At 36.6% G+C, this 15316-nt stretch overlaps 1 non-coding gene across 1 annotated transcript; it reads left to right on the top strand.

Moving 5' to 3' along the window:
- Nucleotides 1-9720: 9720 nt before the first annotated feature.
- Nucleotides 9721-9827, top strand: LOC148803322 (small nucleolar RNA R71). The gene has a single exon (XR_016081539.1). It is a non-coding gene; the product is annotated as a small nucleolar RNA R71 (small nucleolar RNA).
- Nucleotides 9828-15316: the final 5489 nt, after the last annotated feature.

The following is a 15316-nucleotide window of genomic DNA, read 5'->3' as shown; positions in this document are numbered from 1 at the left end:
CATTACTATAGAAAACCAGATGATTGCTGATGTGCTCAGCAAGCCACTTAGTAAATAGTGGTTTTCATTTCTCTACTCCAAGTTCATTGTCCTTCCACGCCATCTTCACTTAAGGGGGCCTATTGGCATATTGTGTGCTGACATGTCCAATGATAGCTCACATTCAATGGATCAATCTCAATAGGCTTCTAAACCAAATAGCACCCTTGATGCAATCGAATAATGACAACCTTTATCATGTTGTAATTTTATATTAACTAGAACTCTTAGTTTAATTGTAAATAGAACTCTATAACTCAATCTATAAATACATTCGGTCATTGAGGTTGCTCACTTAAGTGTTTTTAAGCACCTCTGCTTTTTCAATTTATATTTTGTTCTTAGTTCTGGTAAGCTCAAAAAAGGTTTATTTTGCCTGGTTCTTGGAAGGACACTTGCCCGCATTGGCTTTCAAACTTTATTCGAGAAGATCTCATCTCTAGTTAATATCTTAGTGTTTTCTTGGTTGTGCTTTGTTTCTTTTTTTCCTCTTTGTATTTTAAATTATTGCTTAATGAACTCTATTGATTAACAAAAGAAAGTTCTTCTTTCCTATAAAGGTCCCAAACCTCTTTGAACTTTGGTACGCACCATTTAAATGTGCACTATACTTCTACCCACAATGTCTTCATTTAATTTTGTTCATCCCTTGCTTTGTCAATTTGAGATTTTAGCTTCGTGCATAAAAACACATGAACTTTTCTTCCATACAAGAATGTGGTTTAACTCTAGGTTGCTTTGCTCTAGATAAACAATGTAGAAGCAAACATTGAAAAGCTAACCATGAATCAAACTATAAAACAATTCTTATGGCTACCTACCAACTAGCATATTCCCTCTTAAAAGAACTCATGTTAGGGAAGCACTGCTTTGATTTCCTTTGTTGTTAGTGAGATTGTTGTTAAATCAAGTGTTTATTTTGGATATTAAAGGTAGTTCTAGAAAAGTACAACCCAAGGTTTTAAAAACTGACCCAAAAATGGAATCGCTTTGGCCACCGATTTCCGAGTTAGCAGGTCAATCATCTAGATCAAATGGTTCAAACGTTTTAACAATTAAAAACTTAAAATCAAGTATATCTCATTCTATTAGGGTAAGATGGATATAAATGTTAAGAAGGGGGTTGAGAATGAGAGTGAGAAGAGGGCTTTGTCAACTGAGAAAACATAGAAAAGAAAGAAGGTTGAGAGAGAAAGAGAAAAGAAGAAGAAGAATAAGAAAAAGAAGAACAAGAAGGTGGCCTATAGTGGTGATGGCAATGGTGACAGTGATAGTAGATCTGATCTCTCTCTCTCTCTCTCTCTCTCATAGATCTCAAACCTCTGAATGAATGAATTTGAGGTCTCTCTCATAGATCTCACAAATCTTAAATCTCTCAGATATTTCTCTATCTCTCTCACACACACATATCTCTCGACTTGGATCTCTCTTTCTCTCATTCTCTTGTCATTCTACTTTTTCCCTGTTTTATTTTTTGAAAATTTTAAATAAGGTATGTTAAACTGCGAATAGTTGTCCGAGTCAAAAGGTTCAATGGTTAGACTATCCAGGTCAACGGTTTTTGGTAAAATAATGGTTCAATATTAAAATGGATCTAGTACTTGGCTAGTTTATAGGCCGAATGGTCTAACCATTCGGGTCAACGATGATTTTAAAACCATGGTACAACCTCATGAACAATTCTGCACTTCTTCAGCTTTTATGTGTAAAAGGAAATTATTGTTCAGAATAAAATTATTAGGGTTTGTTTGGTTTACGAGAATAGAGGTCTATAATCGGAATCAGAATGGTCATTCTGATTCAACTAATTGATTGGATGGAATCGAAATCTCATTCCCATTCCTGGTGGAATGACATTCACCCATTTAAGGGAATGGCCATTCCCTCCCCCTCCTCTGGAAATGTGATTCCAATTCCAATTCCAATCTGAACCAAATAGTTGAGGGGAATAGACCATTCCAATTCTGATTATGAGCATTCCATCATGTTTTTATGGATGGCTCGTTTGTTAGAAGATACTTTGGTTGGGTTTGGAGCTATTACTTTTCGTGAAGATTAGTTATTTCTTAGCTATTATTGTCAACATTGATGTCTCGAGATCTCTAGGATTCCTCTTCAATGGAGGATGACCATCAATGTTACATACTCGATGAATGATTAAGGGGGCATTCTATAACCTGAATTGTTTTTCTTGTTTGTCAATTCAAAAATCAAATCAAAATCATCTGGTTTAGAAACAGATTATTTCTCGAAACAATAACACAAAAATTATGTTCTTGGTTGTGTATGTGATTTTGGTTTTCAAAACTGAAACAAGAAAAAAAATGTTCTTGAATTTCTGGTTTCAATAACATGATTCATCTAGTTATTTACTATCATGTTCCATAAATCAAATAATTATACATGATAGCTATAATTATATAACCCTAGCAAGTGCACTAGTTATCAAGTAGTATAAAAATATCGTTCCTACGAGGATTTAACAAAATAAGTATTAGAACTACAACCTTCCTTAATTATTTGGACAACCGAAATTCAGATTCAACAATAAGAACTACTGAAAATTAAAAATAGAAAAAGAAAATAAAAGGAAGGGTAATCAATAACTGAATATGCAACGATTAATTGAAATCGCTAGGACCATTGGTCCGCCTAACCATTCCAATGAATGTCAATTGATGAGATTAACCAAGATAATTTATCATTTCTATAAGCTGAAATTTTTCCAGATTTATTTAATATTCTTTCTCAAGATATATCAAATCTATTTCTATCAAATAACATTTCGATCTCTCAACTAGAGTTCTCGTGATAGAAATGCATTAAGCTCTATGAAAAACTTAAATCATTAGATGAATCATGTATATATATCCCTATATACCATTCAATTCACACTATGAATTATTCAGTCGATTATGTGAATTCCTCTCTCGATTCATTCATATAAACCAAATCAATTAAGAGGTGGCTAAGCTCTTAATCGCATTATGCATAATAACTCATAGACAATATGAAAATAACAATCTTGGATAAATCATAATAAAAATAAATTCATTGTCATGGTTAGGCTTCCCACAGCCCTAGCTACAAATAAATTAATTTATGATAGAGGAAATAAAACAATCAAGAGGAAAGGAAGAACTCATGATGTCACCCTTAGAGCTGAGATCTTCTCTTCTTCTTGCCGCCACCTCCTTCTTGAAGCTTTCTTGCCTTGTTGATCTCCTTCTTGAAGCTTTCTTGATGGTCTTCTTGATTGCTTCAGAGAGAGCTTCAGTAATTGATAGATTGAGTGATTGAAGCTAGTCCCCCCCCCCCCCTTTATATAGCTTTAGGAGGAGGGCTGTTTTCCAACTCCCATTAGGAGATTATCCTCAAAATTAAAAAGTCCTAATCTATTTTGAATTAATCCTATTCTATCTCTTATCTAGTGATCTAATCTCAATCATTTTATCATTCTAGGATTACATTTGAAATTTAAATCTGATGGGACTCTTTATTCTTGAATTTGAGTTGGGCTTCTTTAATAACTTGGGCCGCTACAAGGCTTTCCTGCGAAATGGGCTTCAGTTGTGAACTGGCTTTACTGTGAAATTATTCCGACTTTGGGCCCGATTTTGACTTTGGTGTAGGCCGCATCTGTCAAAACCCAAAACATGAAAGTTGTAGGTTTCTCCCCTATCTTTCCAGTGCATCTTGAATCAGCCCAACCGGAATCCGAATGTGAGAGTTCGACCCAAATTACTGAATGGTGCCAAAACTGTGAAAAATCATCCGATTAGCCTTGTCTTCCTTCTGATGACCTCTTTCCTTGCCCTGAATCAAAATAATAGAGTAATGAGTCCAATTAAGTGTTAATTAAGTGTAAAAGGACTGAATATTCAGAGATAAAAATGTGATAATTTTTATTCACATCAAAACCCCAACACTTAAACTTTGCCCGTCCTCGGGCAAGACAAAACTCAAGCAAAAATAAAATAGGAACAAACTGACTATCTACTGATTTTAAAAGTCTCTCTAAACATGATGCTTGTCCTCTCGCATGCCTTAATCCAGATTTAATAATCCTTCCATTTTCCACTTCTTTCTCCTCTTTAACTCGTCAAAGAATAATATCAAATCACCAATCCTCATGATCCCAAATTAAATCAACAGTCAAGGGGAGCAAGCATTTCCCATAATGAACTTTTTAGGACTAAAATAAGAACTCATTGTTTTAATACTCAAAATGCAACAAGATTCAAATACCCTTCTCTATGCACTCATAGATCTCAAGTCAAACAAGGGATGTTATTACCATAATTTTTCTTATGTATCACATCTCCACCGCTTAGCATGAGTTCAATGCATCAAAAGGTGAAATGGGGCTTGTGGTCCTAGGGGTGAGTGCATTTTATGCTTGTTCTCACTCTTTTCTTTTGCTTTTAGTGTGCATGCATTTTATGCTCCATCTCACACTTGTCAATTTTTTTTTTTTTTTTGAATACAGCTTGATCCTTCTTCAAATTTCACTAGAGCCCACCATTTTTATTCTAATCCATGAACTCATTAATGTGGTATTGACATGTATAACGAAGCAAGTTCTAGAATAATCAAACAGTGTTTGCCAATTACTTAAGTAATTAGAGCAAGATGCTCATCGGCTCAAAAGCTCACATAAGGGTTAATTTTGTTTTGAATCTTGCCTATTGACCATTAGAAATAATGAGGTACCTATCATAGTCCAAAGAAATCGATTGGTCATGCTTGCATCCTATCTTGTCTAGTCAACCTAAGCACATGATTCATGATAGTTTGAAATCATTCAAAAACAAGTCTCTCGGGAACAAAACTTTCAAAAGGAAAGGTTAAAAAGTGATGATCGAATCATGCTAGATTTAACCAAAAAATTATCAAATTCCCTTAATCCAATCCCCTCACACTTAAGGTATACATTATCCTCAATGTATATGACTTTGCATAAGATAGAAAGATTTAAGGGGACTTCCCTGAGCACCTTGTTGAGATCCTTCAGATTCAAAATCAACTGTTATGTACGAAAAAAAAAAAAAAAAAACACAACCATAAGTAGCTAAAAACAATAAGAAGAACTGAACAAAAACTGAACTCAATGGGTTGCCTCCCACAAGCACTCCTTTTAAGTCGTAAGCTTGACTTTCTCCTTTCTTTCATGGCTGTTTCAAGGAGAGAATGGACCCAGGGTGAATGGGTTGCTCTCCTTCAATATAGTGCTTTAAACGCTGCCCATTTACCTTGAATGTGTCTCCCTTACCATCATGCAGTTCAATCGCTCCATGAGGGAATACCTTAGCCACTACAAAGGGTCCACTCCACCTGGTTTTCAACTTCCCAGGAAATAGCTTGAGATGAGAATTAAAGAGCAGAACTTTGTCTCCTTCCTTAAATTCCTTCCTTGCAATACGGGAGTCATGCCATGCTTTGATTTTTTCTTTGTAAGTCCGGGCATTCTCATATGCTTGATTTCTCCATTCTTTTATTTCGTTGAGCTGAAACTTTCTTTTATCACCAATTGGGGTTTTGAATGCAGTACGGTAAGCCCAAAGTGCATCGTCTAGTTTCAAAGACAATCTCTCCTAGATATTGTAACCGTCTTTTCTAAAATCTGTTTTAATTCTCTATTAGAGACTTCTACTTGGCCGCTAGTCTGAGGGTGGTAGGGAGTTGCAATTCTATGCGTAACACCATACTTGTTTAACAATTGTTCGAATTGTTTATTACAAAAATGCTTCCCCCCATCACTTATGATAGCTCGAGGTGTTCCAAAATGAGTGAATCTGAATTTTTTTATAAATTTAATGACAACCCGAGCATCATTAGTTGGATATGCACATGCTTCCACCCATTTGCTCACATAATCTACAGCCACAAGTATATATGAATTATTAACAGATTTTGGAAAAAGCCCCATGAAATTGATGCCCCACACATCAAATATTTCACAAACAAGAATATTGTTCAAGGGTATCTTGTTTCGTCGGGAGATGTTACCTGTCCTTTGACAATGATCACAAGCACTTACGTAAGCGTAGACATCCTTGAAGAGCGAAGGCCAATAAAAACCGCTTTGGAGAATTTTTGAAAAAGTTCTTGAGCTCCATGGTGACCTCCTACTTCTTTGTCATGGCAGAAATTTATAACACTTCGCACTTCTTCCTCAGGAATACATCTCCTTATCATTACGTCCCTGCAGATTTTGTACAGGTAAGGTTCATCCCACAAATAATGCTTCACGTTAGAGAAAATTTTTTTTCTCTATTGATGTGTTAAGTGAAGTGGCACCAACTTTCCTGCCAAGAAATTAGCAAAATCAGCAAACCAAGGTTCACTGTTTCTACTAATCGCATACAGTTGCTCATCTGGGAATTCATCATGCAATGCTGAATTATTAATATTTTCAACATAATTTTCATCAAGCCTTGATAAATGATCAGCTACTGTATTTTCACTACCCTTCTTATCCTTAATTTCCAGATCGAATTTTTGCAATAGCAAGATCCACCATAGCAGCCTAGGCTTTGCATCTTTTTTAGCAAGTAGATATCTCAAGGCAGCATGGTTGGTGAACACGATGACTTTAGATAAGAGCAAATAAGATCTGAACTTTTCAATAGCAAATACCACAGCAAGTAATTCCTTTTCGATAGTGGAGTAATTTTTTTGTGCATCATTCATGGTCCTACTTGCATAGTAAATGGTATAAAATTTCTTATTTTTTCTTTGCCCCAAAACTGCGCCTAAGGTATCATTACTTGCATCATACATGATTTCGAAGGGTAGTTCCCATATAGGGGCTGATACAATAGGTGCTTGAATTAATTTTTCTTTAAGAGTGTTGAATGCATGCAAACAATTATCATTGAATTCAAAAGGTACATCCTTAACTAGCAGATCTGTCAAGGGTTTGGCTATTTTAGAAAAATCCTTAATGAATCGCTTGTAAAAACCGGCTTGCCCAAGAAAACCACTAACATCCTTTAAAGATTGAGGTGGAGGGAGCTTTTCAATCAGTTCTACCTTAGCTTTATCCACTTCGATGCCCCTGGATGACACTTTATGCCCTAGAACTATCCCTTCCTTAACCATGAAATGACATTTTTCCTAGTTCAAAACAAGGTTAGATTCCTCACACCTTTGAAGTACCTGTTCTAAATTATGCAAGAATTCATCGAATGATGATCCATAAATGGAGAAGTCGTCCGTGAAGACTTCCATGAAGTCATCGATGAAATCACCAAACAAGGACACCATACAACGCTGGAAAGTAGATGGTGCATTGCACAGTCCAAAGGGCATTCTCCTAAATGCAAATGTTCCATATGGGCAAGTAAAAGTAGTATTCTCCTGATCTTCAAGTGCGATGGGTACTTGAAGATACCCGGAGTAGCCATCTAGGAAGCAATAATATTCATGCCCTGCAAGTTTCTCTATCATTTGATCAATAAATGGCAAAGGGAAGTGATCTTTCCTAGTGGCCTAATTCAACTTCCGATAGTTTATGCACACTCTCCAGCCAGTTATTGTTCTTGTAGGAGTCAATTCATTATTTTCATTTAGAATTACAGTAGTCCCCCCCCCCTTTTTTTGGTATAACTTGAATAGGACTTACTCATGATGAATCAGAGATCAAGTAGATAATACCTGCTTCGAGCCATTTTAGAATTTTTGTCTTCACTACCTGTTGCATTTTAGGGTTCAGCCTCCTTTGTGGTTGTGCCTTGAGATTGCAGCCTTCTTCCATCAGAATTTTGTGCATGCATACCAAAGGGTTAATCCCTTTTATGTCGGCGATACTCCATCCGATGGCCAATATATGTTGCTTGAGCACTCTCACCAGCTTTTCCTCTCAGAGACCTGTCAATTCAGAAGAGATAATCACAGGTAAGGTGGAACTTTCTCCCAAAAATATATATTTCAAATGAGAAGGTAAAGGTTTAAGTTCCAAAGCTGGAGGTGCTTTGATGGAGGGTAGCAATTGTTTGGTAGAGGTCGGCCCTTCTAGTGGTAGAAATTTTCTTTGTCTTGACTTGCACCCTTCCTGATGGAGGGTAGCATGTTTTTACACGAATTAAGAATGCAACTTTCAAAGGGATCATCTAACTTTGATGTGTTAATCTCAGGTGCCCAAACATCGATACAGTCGATTGCATATATTTCATGTTCACTTGTGTTGGGATATTTCATGGTTTGGAATACGTTAAACACCACTTCTTCACCATTGATCCTAATAGTAAGTAGACCCTTTTGTACATCAATTAAAGCATTACCAGTAGCAAGAAAGGGTCTCCCTAGAATCAATGGCATTGTCCTATCTTTCTCCATATCCAACACAATGAAATCAGCAAGAATGATGAAATTACCTACTTTGACTAAAACATCTTCTACTATTCCCCTAGGATATTTAATGCTTCGATCAACTAATTGTAAGGTGATAGTTGTAGATGTTAGTTCATGCAACCCGAGTTTTTCAAAAATAGAATAGGGCATTAGATTTATACTGACACCTAAATCACATAAAGCTTTTTCAAATTCAGTATTTCCTATGGTGCAAGGTATAGAAAAACTCCCTAGATCCTTAAGCTTTGGGGGCAATTTGTTTTAGAGGATGGCTGAGCACTCTTCGTTCAATTTCACCATCTCACATTCCTCCCATTTCCTTTTGTTTGACATCACCTCCTTCAAGAATTTGGCATATTTTGGCATCTGCGACAATACATCAAGAAGAGGGATGTTAATATGTATCTTTTTAAACACTTTAAAAATTGCTCAAATTATTTATCCAAATTAGCTTTCAAAACTCTTCTCAGGTAGGGGAGAGGAAGTTTAACAGCATCTAGATTCAGTTTAGGTGTACTCCCTTCGGTCTCCTTTTGTGAATCAGCCACTTCAGCTTTCTGGTCATCATTCTGGGTTTCGCCAATTGTTTTCCCACTTCTTAAAGCAATGGCATTCACTTGCTCCCTTGGATTCTTCTCCATATTGCAGGGCAATCATCCCTCTTTTCTTTCTGACAGAATGTTCACAATCTGCCCCACTTGGACTTCTAAGTTCTTAATTGATGCTTCTTGGCTTAAGAATCTTTTTTCATGTTCTTGAAATTTTGTTTCAGCAACATTAATGAACTTAGAGATCATTTCTTCTAAATTACTCTTCTTTTCTTGTAGGGGTGGCTGTTGAAATCCCATGGGTGCATTTTGTAGGTTGTTGTTCCATGAAAAATTCGGATGAATCCTCCACCCTGGGTTGTAGGTGTTCGAATAAGGGTTGAAATTCGGCATGCCACCATGAGAAATAAAATTAGCACTTTCATGTGAAGCAAAAGGATTACCTAATGGACATTCATAATTAATATGTCCTAATTGACCACAGAAATCACATGGATTGCTAGATGTAGTTATTGCTGCAACATTAAGATTTTCTAATTTTTTATTCAGACTAGCAAGTTGAGCAGATAAAGCTGCAAAAGAATCGATATGGTGTACTCCCCTTCGGTCAGTTCGATCGTTATTCCATTGGTAGCTATTTGACACCATCTCTTCCACTAAATCATAAGCTTCCTCTGGCGTTTTCCTCATGATAGTACCTCATGCAGCTGCATCAATAATGGAATGATTAGAGGGGGTAATACCATTATAAAAAGTTTGGATTTGACGCCAAACTGGTATTTCATGGTGAGGACACTTCCTAAGCATTTCTTTAAATCGTTCCCATGCCTCATACAAGGATTCCCTCTCTAATTGAGAAAAAGTAGTGATATCATTAATTAATTTTGCTATTTTAGAGGGTGGAAAATACTTAGCCAGAAATTTTTGGGTCAAGTCATTCCAAGTGGTGATGCTTCCTGCAGGGAGTGAGTTAAGCCAATCTTTAGCTCTATCACGTAATGAGAATGGAAAAAGTCTAAGCCTAATAGCATCATCGCTAACTCCATTATGTTTAAATGTATCGCATATTTCTAGAAAATTAACAATATGTGTATTAGGGTCATCACTTGGCAACCCACTGAATTGAATACTCGTCTGAATCATTTGGATAATTGCAGGTTTGATTTCGAAATTATTGGCTTGAATTGTGGGCTTGCAAATGCTAGAAGTAGTCCCATCAATTGTTGGACAAGCATAGTCCAAAAGGGTGCGATTTGCCTCCATTTCTTCCTCAATTTCTTCTGCTAGTTTGCCTCTTTCAACCCTCTCTTTCGTTTTACCTCTACTGGTTCTTTGCAATAATCGAAGGGTTCTCTCTATTTCAGGATCGAATTCTGCTAGTTCTTCTCTTCTAGTGCGTGTCATACACTAATAAATCTGAACACAAGATTTCAAATAAATAAAAAATAAAAACAGAAATAAAAATCCAAATTAACCAAGGTTGACAAGTTCTAATATTATTTTAGGATTAAATCCCCGACAACGGCGCCAAAAACTTGATAGCTATAATTATATAACCCTAGCAAGTGCACTAGTTATCAAGTAGCATAAAAATATCATTCCCACGAGGATTTAACAAAATACGTATTAGAACTACAACCTTCCTTAATTATTTGGACAACCGAAATTCAGATTCAACAATAAGAACTACTGAAAATTAAAAATAGAAAAAGAAAATAAAAGGAAGGGTAATTAATAACTGAATATGCAACGATTAATTGAAATCGCTAGGACCATTGGTCCGCCTAACCATTCCAATGAATGTCAATTGATGAGATTAACCAAGATAATTTATCATTTCTATAAGCTGAAATTTTTCCAGATTTATTTAATATTCTTTCTCAAGATATATCAAATCTATTTCTATCAAGTAACATTTCGATCTCTCAACTAGAGTTCTCGTGATAGAAATGCATTAAGCTCTATGAAAAACTTAAATCATTAGATGAATCATGTATATATATCCCTATATACCATTCAATTCACACTATGAATTATTCAGTCGATTATGTGAATTCCTCTCTCGATTCATTTATATAAACCAAATCAATTAAGAGGTGGCTAAGCTCTTAATCGCATTATGCATAATAACTCATAGACAATATGAAAATAACAATCTTGGATAAATCATAATAAAAATAAATTCATTGTCATGGTTAGGCTTCCCACAGCCCTAGCTACAAATAAATTAATTCATGATAGTGGAAATAAAACAAACAAGAGGAAAGGAAGAACTAATGATGTCGCCCTTGGAGCTGAGATCTTCTCTTCTTCTTGCCGCCACCTCCTTCTTGAAGCTTTCTTGATGGTCTTCTTGATTGCTTCGGAGAGAGCTTCAGTAATTGATAGATTGAGTGATGGAAACTAGTCCCCCCCCCCCCCCCTCTTTATACAGCTTTAGGAGGAGGGCTGTTTTCCAACTCTCATTAGGAGATTATCCTCAAAATTAGAAAGTCTTAATCCGTTTTGAACTAATCCTATTCTATCTCTTATCTAGTGATCTAATCTCAATATTCTTATCCTTTTAGGATTATATTTGAAATTTAAATCTGATGGGACTCTTTATTCATGAATTCGAGTTGGGCTTCTTTAATAACTTGGGCCGCTACAAAACTTTCTTACGAAATTGGCTTCAGTTGTGAATTGGGCTTTACTACGAAATTGTTCCGAATTTAGGCCCGATTTTGACCTCGGTATAGACCGAATCTATCAAAACCCAAAACATGAAAGTTGTAGGTTTCTTTCCTATCTTTCCAGTGCATCTTGAATCAGCCCAATCGGAGTCCGAATATGAGAGTTAGGCCCAGATTATTGAGCGGTGCCGAAACTGTGAAAAATCATCCGATTAACTTTATCTTCCTTCTAATGACCTCTTTCCTTGCCCTGAATCAAAATATAGAGTAATGAGTCTAATTAAGTGTTAATTAAGTGTAAAAGGACTAAATATTTAGAGATAAAAATATGATAATTTTTATTCACATCAATACACTACAAGATTTGTTTTTCTTTTAAAATCTATTATTTTGATGGTTCTAAAAACATGTACTGCTTTTTGAAAAAAAAAAAAAAAAAACAATTTGCTTTTGTCTTTCAAAACAAAAAGAGTTCAGAACATGTTTTTGTACATTTTCTTGCTGATGTGGCAATTTCAAAAACAAATGAAACAAATACTTTCATGTTATAGATCACCCCCAAATAGAACAACATTAAATAGTGGATATCAAAGAAACATCCTATTGTAGAATATGGTTTTCAATAACTGGGAAGTTTGGCCATGTAACATGCCAAAAAAAAAAAATCTATGGCAATTTAAATAGAGGGGTGTGAGAACTTTATATAAAGGGTAAATTACAAATACCCTTGTATTATGGGATCAACGATAATTACCTCACTCAACTTTCATTTGTGACAAAAACAACCCTGTACTATGGGATCAGCGATAGTTACCCCTGAATTTTCATTTGAGATAGACTCCCAAGCCTTCACTTTGTGACAAATACCCCCAATCCTTAAGTCAAACAACAGAATGCTAAATTACCAAACTACCTATTCGAACTTTCCTTATTTTCTTTTCCTCACCCTTTTCTCTAAAACCCTAATTGACCCAAAGTAGCTCCATTTTCTCCAAACAAAACCAGATAAAAAATAACAAGAATCATTTCACTGGCATGGAAAAACAAATTTCTTTAAATTCTTGTTTCATTTCACTGACATGAATGTATCTCTCCATCTTAAAATATAAAAATTATCCACCCCTTTCTCTAATAAATTATGAAAAGCCAAATGAAACCTTAAATTTGCATCTATCAAAAAGAAGCCTCTACCGTTTCCTTTGAATATTGAATCAAGCCAGAAATCTGCAAAGATATATTAGAGCAACCGAGAGGACTTCAGCATTATATTTAGAAAACTAATTTTCGAAGTTAATTGTCTTTTTGGATCGTTTCCTATTTTTCATAAGCTGCCATTTCCCTGAAACTACCATTCATTTCTTGGAAAAAACGTTTATTTTTCATGCTAATTATGTGCAACCAAACACTGTTAAATTGCATTTTTTTTGGCAAATCGTTCGTTTTGTTTCCTTCTACTTGCGACTAAAAGGAACCCAAACGAGAGACCTGTCGCAGAAATGGTTTACATACACCCTGGATTCGAAAATTTGGTCTAGAGTTAAACTATTAGAATTCCCTCCCTGTTTTAATATTCTGATCTGAACCTCTTTCTCTTTTCAGATATTGGAGGATCGAATCACATCCTTCTTCGGCTCTTCCACTAACCACAAAGAGAAGGTTCCATCACCAGAGAAGTTACAGTTTATGAATTTACGAAGATCCCTGAAACTTTTTTTTTTCCATCTGTTTGTCTATTATTTTAAGCTTGGTTTCTGTGTTGGAGTTTAGTATTACTATTAATACTAGGGACGTCAGTGGGTCGGGTTAGGTGCTAAACCCTCATCGGGTTTCAGGTCGGGTTCGAGTTGGGGTGAACCCGTATATCAATTGGATATAGGTATTCTATAGATGAGGCAGGGTGGGGCCAATTCCATGACTCTAGATCTCCTGCCCACATCTATCCATAGTACACTACCTCTGTGAATTGGGGATATCTCCTCATACATAATATTATATAAGAGAATGAGATGTCCCCTATGTGTGGTTGTAATGTTATGTGGATAGATATAGACAGAATTCTTATGGGCAAGAGATCCATACTCGAGTTTGGTACCCCTTCTTCATTTAATCGGATTGGGGCAGGTTCGATTTGGATATAGGCAAATCCATACGGAATCCAACCCATTGACATCCCTAATTAATACCTATTATTTTCAATTTTCATGAAAAATTAAAAAATGTTTGAATTCCTTTTGTAAGCAGGGCAAATTACCTAGTCTCCGTTTTTTCTATCAAATAAGGTGTTCACTGTCCGGTTCAATTCAGTTTGGAGACCAAACCGTTTCTGTGTAGAAATTGAACAAAACCAATTTGTTTTACTATGATTTGGTCCAGTAGGGTTTGGGCCATTTTATTGGGGTGCAATTCAGAAAGTTATTATATTATATATAATATATATTTCGATTTATGCTTTGGTTTCCAACATTCAAAAAGGCTAACCAAAACTATAAACCTGAATTTAAAATTATTCCAAACTAAACTATACCATTTTTAATTCGAGACCAAACCAAACTACCAAATTCAATTTGGTTCAATTCGATTTCATAGTTTGGATTGTATAATGATTGTTGATGGTGCACGATCTGAATGCTCCTAAATGGAGGGCAGTTTGGATGTTTGTTCGCTTAGCTGGGCGGTCGAACTGCAAGGAAAGAGAGCTCAAAGGACCCGAGGCGGCTTACCCAGTGTGGCTGCTCCGATACTTAAGTTAGTAGTTGTTATGCGAGCTAAAAGCTTATATGCTAGAAGGCTAGTGAGCAAATAACCGCACGTACCTTGTGACATTGGGGTTGGTGCACTTATATAAGTGAGCTGACATAGGTCTTACAAAACACTTCTGAGATCCCTAGCCCGTGCTACTAGGAATCCATTCCACACTTGGAGATGGACTTTGTGTGAGCGGATAAGGCTTATCGTGTCTGTCCAATCCGGGCGAGATAAGGATAAGGCCAGATGTGTGGCATGATCCCAGAGAGGTCGGAGAGAACTGGCTAGCTTCTAGGAGTTGGCTATGTGTCACCTCGGCAAGTTGGGCCATCACAAGCAACTCGGACCTCGGTCTTGGCCGAGGTGCCCAAGGTACCCGAGCTGATCTGGCCTGCTGAGGTGGTAGGGAGCAATGAGTTGTCATCTAGTTAGTAGATCACTTCCACGTGTCGGGGTGTCGATAGGTTGGGTCAAATTACTTCTCATCAATTGCCCCCCACTTCTGTGCTAGGGGTACTTGACTCGGTGCGGGAGTTCATGATAAGCCTGGGTGGATTTGGCCTGGTCTTCATCTTGGCCGAGGTCCGATCTACGGGTCAGACCTTAATGACTGAACTAGCTCAACCACACAACTAGATTGCGTCTTGGGAATGCGCAGAGAACACTTGGATTACAAATTCTACGGACGTCAAACACGCGCTTAACCAATTTTGACCTCAAAAGTTGAGAGACCGCTCAGATGGGAACCGTTGGATCTGGTTGATCTGAGCCTTTCGTGATTGGCTATAGTGGCTATAAATAGGGGCCTTGGGGTCCCATTTTCTTTGTCCTAATTTGAGCTCTCGTGTTTTGCAGGTCGTGTGCAAACTTTGGCATTCCAGGTCATTTTTCTGTCTTTGATCTTCAAGGTTGGTCTTTAGTCTTCTCTTCATAGGTAAGTCATCTTCCCTTGTCCCA

Source organism: Nelumbo nucifera, chromosome 1, assembly GCF_055504915.1.
Source record: "Nelumbo nucifera cultivar China Antique chromosome 1, China Antique-T2T, whole genome shotgun sequence".
Taxonomy (NCBI): Eukaryota; Viridiplantae; Streptophyta; class Magnoliopsida; order Proteales; family Nelumbonaceae; genus Nelumbo; species Nelumbo nucifera.
Note: the sequence above shows the minus strand (reverse complement) of the source record. Positions and strands in the feature narration are given on the sequence as shown.